We start from the raw sequence: 6,709 nt of genomic DNA, 5'->3' as shown, positions 1-6,709 counted from the left end.
AGCACCATCTTTAAAGTAGTGAAAGTACTGTTAACCTAGAAATCTTTACCAAGGAGAAATAACTTTAAAAAATAAAGGTACACTAAACCTCCATTGATAGTTTATAGCCATTCTTAAAATAAAGAGCAAAACCTTTAACATAAAAAAATTTAAATAAAAAAACATTTTTAGGCCTACAAAAATTGAAACAATCACAGTAGACCTGCCCTACAAAAAATATTGCAAGTCCTTCAGGAAGAAGAAACATACTAGGTGGGAATGTGGATTTACACAAAGGGATGAAGAACATTGGATATGTTATGATCACTTAAACAAATTGAGAAAGTTGAGGGTCCTGGGTTGGAAAGCTTAATGTAGTTAAGAAGTCAGTTCTTCTCAAATTGATCTATAGATAGATTCACTGCAGTGCAAACAAAATCTCAGCAGGTCTTTTGATTAAAATTGACAAGCCGATTCTGAAATTTATGTGGAAATGCAAAGAGCCTTTAGAATACCTAATATCAAGCTGTGGCAAACCAGATAGTGTAATAGTGGTGTAAAGATAAACATATAGATCATGGAAGTAGAAGAGAATCCAGAGATAGAACCACACATAGATAGACAATAGATTTTTGACATAGGTATGAAGGTCATCCAGTGGAGAAAGTATAACGTTTTCAATAATGGTATGGGTCAATTGAGTATCACATAAAAAAAAAAAAAGAACTTTAGTTCATACCTTACCCCGTAAGCAAAAATCAACTAAAAATGGATTATAGACTTAAATATAAAAATCTAAAGCTATGAAACTTCTAGGAGAAAAAATAAGAGAAAATCTTTGTGACCTGGGCTTAGGCAAAGATTTCTTAAGTAAGACACAAAAAGTACAACATATAGAAGAAAAAAAAAATGATAAATGGGACAAATTTAACTTGTCAAAATTTAAAACTTTTGCTCTTACAAATCACTCTTAAGAGAATGAGAAAGCCTGGGAAAAATATTTGCAAATTGTATACTTAATAAGGTACTTATTTCCAAGATTGATAAAGAACTCTGAAGCTCAATCACAGGGAGACAACACATTTTTTAAATTAACAAATATTTTGAAAAGACACCTCACCAAAGAAGATAAACAGATGGCAAACAATGCCTAACAAAATATGTTCAACGTCATTATTCATTAGGGAAATGCAATTTAAACCACAGTGTGACATGACTACATACCTACCAGAATGGCTGAAATTAGAAAGACTTGAACATGAGTGTTCATAGCAGCTTTATTTGTAATAGCCCCAAACTGGAAACAACTCAAATGTCCATCAGCAGGTGAATGGGTAAACAAATTGTGGTTTATTCATATAATAGAATACTACCCAGCTATAAAAAGGAATGGACTGTTGACAGTCATGTTGGATGAATCTCAAAATAAATATGTTAAGTGAGAGCAGCGAGACCAAAAAAAAAAAAAAAAAAAAAGAGTACACACTGTATTATTCAATTTATATAAAGTTCTCAAAAAAAAATGCAAACTGCTCTATAGTAGAAGAAAGAAGGTCGACAGTTACCTGGGAAGGGGGTGAGAATAGTGAGGTGTGGGAGGGAAGGATCACAGTGGGTCACAAGGAAAATTTGGAGGGTAGTGGAAATATTTATTAACTTGATTGTGGTAATGGTCTCAAGGTGTATACATGGAATTTCAAATCACACCCTTTAAATATACAGTTTGTTTTATGTCAGTTATACCTCAAGAAATCTATTAAAAATATTCTGTTGCTTGACCGAGGCTTGCTCTTCCTTTAGCAAAAGGCAGATTAGCTCTGGTTAGAAAGCTATTAAAGGCACACCAGCACACAGACTTTCACCTTGAAGCCCAAAGAGAGATTGAAAGACCATTTAAAAGAGAACAACATTTGCCTTCTGTGAGTCAGTGTTATTAAATGCTCTGTCCATGAACCACTTTCAACAACCTCATGTGTCAGCAGGTGGGACATGTATTCACCACATACTTTGGTAAACAATGAACCAAGAAAAACCTTGCAAGAGTGTAGCAGGTATTGCAAGGTAACTTCATGTAATAAATATTCATCTGAAACTGGAATTCTACAGCCTTCCTTAATATTGGAACAGCAATGATTCAAGACCAGCCCTGCTTAAGTGAGGAATGCAGGTTCCCCTTTGAGATTCCTCCTGGGCCATGGAGTGACTACGGCTTCTTAGAGTTTCTTCATAGCCCCCAAATTCTGCATATTTTAACAGCCGATTGGTGTTCTGGTCTCTTTCTCCAAATAAGGCAGTCACAATGCCTGCTTTCAATGTAAGATCTACAGTAGGCAGGAAAATGTGAAAGCACAAATTTCCAGAAGTGATGGGTGAGTGAAATAGCCACTCCTATCTCATCTGTCCATCTTGGGGCAGGGGGAGAAAGTGGCCCTTTTCATGGTGTCCTACAGAAAGGGCAAGAATATCAGGCAGTTGAGAGGGATACTGGTGGGGATAGTTCAGATTTTAATTAAAAAATCATCAAGGAAATGAGGGGGTGGAACTTAGAAAAGAAAGGGGGAACAAAGGTTGGCTTGGTGTGGATGCTTTTTTGAGATTGTTTGTCTCCATGATTTTTGCATGAGGACTGCAAGATTGAGAGGCTGCCTTATAGCTGATTTAAGGATGGATTCATGCCAAGTTTGTTCACAGGTCTGTGCTGAAAACCCAGCCTCTCCCAGTGTCACCACTTCCTCTTACTCATCAATGAAGTATCACAGGCACCTAATTCCTTAACCAGCATTCAGGCTTTGGGTCTATGAAGATGAATGTTCCCTCTGGATGTGATAGAGCTTTCAGCTGTCATCACTGGAGAGGAAGGAGGTCCTTCCTCTCTTTTCATGTCCTGTTTCATTTCTACCAGCTGCAGGCTCCAGGGATGAGAGGTTGCAAGTATTTTTGATTCCAGCACACCACTTGGGCCACATGTACTAGCTAGTGGAGTCAATATGATGTCAAAAGCCACACCTCCAGTGAGCAGTCTTCCTCTGCCTGTGCAGAATTTGTTAGCTCAGTCAGATTCTCTTTAGAACCTCACATCCTGAGATGAGTCTATGTCAGGAGGCCACTAGCAATGTAGGAAGATCCAAAGGTCTGGGCCACTTGCTCTGTCTCAGCTTCACCAGGTGACCATGATCCTGCTTGTAGTTTCTCACATGTAACTGTCTTTCCCAACCCCCGTCTTTGAAACTTTTCTAAGTCAACTCTGAACACACACACACACACACACACACACACACACACACACACACCCCTCTAAACCCCCTCTCAGCAAGACCCTGGGAAAGCGGCAATTACTGAACTTTTCTGTGGTTTGGTTTCCTCACCTGTAACATTGAGATGAGATACTGGGATGTGTATCTCACGGGATTGTCACGAGGATTAAATTAGTTTACATCTTAGAGGTGATTAGATCAGTCCCTAACATATAGAAAGAACTCAGTTTTTTTTTTTTTTTTAAATATGTTAGGTACTCTTCCTTTTGGCTTCCTTAATTCCCTTCTCTGTCACTCTGCTGACATATTTTCTGTGTCATTTTCTTAGTCATTACCTGCTTACCTACCATCTCTTTCCTCCACGAGGCTATAGTTTCCTTGAGGACAGGAACTGGGTCACGTCTGTTCTTTTAATCCATAGCATTGAGCACAGTTTCTGACACACAGGCTTACAAGAAGGTGGAATCAATAAATAAGTCACTGGATGAAAAACTTAATATCTCAACAAACTAAGGGTAACCTGTTTTTGCTATAGGAAAGAAATAAAATAAAGAATGAGAGAAAATATACCAGATCATTGAGAGTACTCAGCCCTGGAGGGTAAAATGATGTGTAACATGTATTTTCTTCTTTTCTATTTTTTCGGATAGGGGCAGAGGGGTTACACAACAGTGCATGCAGAGGACTGAGCTCTGCTCTAACCAGAGAGCTTCAGGGATTATATTAATGATGATGACATGAGCTGTATTCAAAATGAACTTGGAAATTTTGGCATCTTAACAGAAATTTATTTCTCGCTCCCATGTTGAGGGTGTGTCTGTCTGTATGTACTCCATGAAGTCATTCAGGGACCAGCCCCATGGAGGCTCCATCCACACATGGTTGCCAGGGCCCCCTGGTGTCTACACAGCTAGCTGGTGGACTGGGGAAGAGAGGGTACGAGTAGGTTCATATGGGAAGTGTACCTCACTTCTGCCCAATTACTCTTGTCCAACTTGTGTAACATTGCCCCAACTGGCAAGAAGGCTGGAAAATGTAGTCTAGCCATATGTCCCAACAGAAAGGAAATGGGTTTGATGAAGAGGTAGAGGATGAGTTAGCTTTCCTCCCCTGCAGTCTGTCCAGTCTAGCCAGTTGATTCAACCAACTGGCCTCCCCTCCTCTTCTCTCTCCCTTTCCACTTATCTTCCACGTGGCTGCCAAAGTGACTTTTCTCAGATAAATATATGACTTGTCACTTGCCTTCCTTTTCATCAATTAAATAAAGTTCAAATCTCTGTAGGCTAAATCTCTCAGTCCATAAACTCAAGGGCACAATAATATTTCTGTTTGTGACAGGATTTAATTTCAGTGTTGAGCTCCCATCCTGCCAGGTAGTAGAGTTTTCTCCCCTTTACCCTGGGTAGGGTCTGAGTTCTTGGGGGTATCACAGTACAAAGCCTTGAATGGGCATAATATCCTCAGTGGTCACCTCAGAGAGGTTTTCTGAAAGAAACCAATGCATTTCTTTCCATCAGAACTGCAAGAAACCATCTTGAGAATCTCATTCTAATAGTCAGTGAAAGGAAGCAAACCAAACCCAATGTACTGAAAAACAAACAAGCAAAATAGAATAAATGAAAAACAAATAAAATAGAATAAGAAAATGAGCCACTGGGGATGGGGGTGGAGGAGCCATTAAAAAAGAATTCATGGCAGAAGCAGAAATCTCTTGTGTACTTATCTTTATAAAAGAATAGAAAAGCAACTTGAAAAAAGAAGTCTAGTATATTAGCCAGCTAGCTGGTATATAGTGCAAATGAGTGGCAGCATGTATTTTAATGCTTTTTATTGGTATTTTAATTTATCTCTAAGCACCATATTTATATCTTATTTAGTCCCATTGAAACCAAAGTGCAGCTTCACTTTAATGTTTCCTGGCATGCAAAATAATTCCAACAAACAATATAGAGGTATATCTGTTTTGCTGAATTATACTCAAATGTATGAAGAAAGGGGATGTGTCCAGATACAGAAATGACAAAAACATTACATCTGGAAGGATCTTCCATCTTGTGTATAGAGAAATTGGTGTATTTAGAAGCAATGGCTCACCCAAGATCCTGTAGTGACAAAATGGGGTCTGGATCCAGACATCCACACCTACTCTCAGCTGGAAGAATCTGGGTGGTCAAGGAAATTGGCACATTTCACTCAGAGTTTCAGAAGGTAGAAGCCTTGAGAGCTGCTGGGAAATACATGTCAAAGCATAAAGCAACAGCAGCCATAGGTTTCCTTGCTCTTACCACCTTCCACCTTCTTCTAGATAGAATCAGAACTCACGTCTAGGGCTCCAAGCCTCCCCCTGGCAAATATGATTTCCTGCCCACACTTACTGGTCACCACCCACATTTCCCCTCCTCTGTTTACAGCACCCCTTCTTTGGTTGCCTTTGGAGAATGATCCCACCCCAGTGCATGCAGTCTTGGGGGAGGATCCTTTCCAGGGTCTGTTGTTCCTTTGTTGAAGAGAGTCCATGTGATATATAAGTTGGTGAGAGTGCTTCTCATGGACATTCAGATCTTAATCAGAGTGACATGAAGATGAAAAAACACTGGAGCCAATTCATCCAGCGATAAACCCGGAATAGACTGTCCATTGCCTGCTCCCAAGATACCTAGCACTTCCCTAGCTCCCATCTTTCTGAGAACTGGTTATTTAGCTTTTCCTTCAGTTTGCTGTGTCATCTCATATCCATCCAATAAATTTCTTTCTTTGCCTAAGTTTGTTAATTTGGTTTTGGTTGCTTGCAAATAATCTGAATTGATAAAACATTCAGTGGGTGGTCTTTCTGATCCAACTCCACTTAACTGACTTAAGCAAATGGGTTAACTACTGCCTCAGCATGCTGATGACCAGTATGCCTCACTCTAGTACGTCCATGCACTCCATTTGAGTTTTGTACTTACCAAACATTGTTGTTCATGCCAATTAAACATACAGTTGCAATTTCATAATGTAATTAAATATTAACTTATGAGTGCTTGCTTTGGTAGCACATATACTAAAATTAGAATGATACAGAGGAGATCAGCATGGTCCCTGGGCAAGGATGACTGACAAATTCATGAAGTGTTCCATATTTTTCCCAAAACCGTAAGATACCTAGGAATATCAAAGAGGTAAAAGATCTGTACTGAAAACTATTAAACACTGATGAAAGAAATTGAAGATGACACAAAGAAATAGAAAAGCATCCCATGCTCATGGATTAGCAGAACCTATACTGATAAAATGTCTATATATTACCCAAAACAATCTACACATTTAATGCAACCCCTGTCAAAATACCAACAGCATTTTTTTACAGAACTGGCACAAACTGTCCTAAAATTTGTATGGAACCACAAAAGACCCTGAATAGCCAAAGCAACCTTAAAAGAGAAAAGCAAAGCTAGGCATCAGAATTCCAGACTTCCCATTATATTACAAAGCTG

The 6,709-nt window shown here is 39.1% G+C and overlaps 1 non-coding gene across 1 annotated transcript; it reads left to right on the top strand.

Moving 5' to 3' along the window:
* Positions 1 to 6,252: 6,252 nt before the first annotated feature.
* On the top strand, positions 6,253 to 6,359 carry LOC113255393 (U6 spliceosomal RNA). The gene has a single exon (XR_003316272.2). It is a non-coding gene; the product is annotated as a U6 spliceosomal RNA (small nuclear RNA).
* Positions 6,360 to 6,709: the final 350 nt, after the last annotated feature.

Source organism: Ursus arctos, unplaced genomic scaffold, assembly GCF_023065955.2.
Source record: "Ursus arctos isolate Adak ecotype North America unplaced genomic scaffold, UrsArc2.0 scaffold_5, whole genome shotgun sequence".
Taxonomy (NCBI): domain Eukaryota; kingdom Metazoa; phylum Chordata; class Mammalia; order Carnivora; family Ursidae; genus Ursus; species Ursus arctos.
The sequence above is the reverse complement of the archived record's forward strand: the minus strand, read 5'-3'. Positions and strand labels throughout refer to the sequence as shown.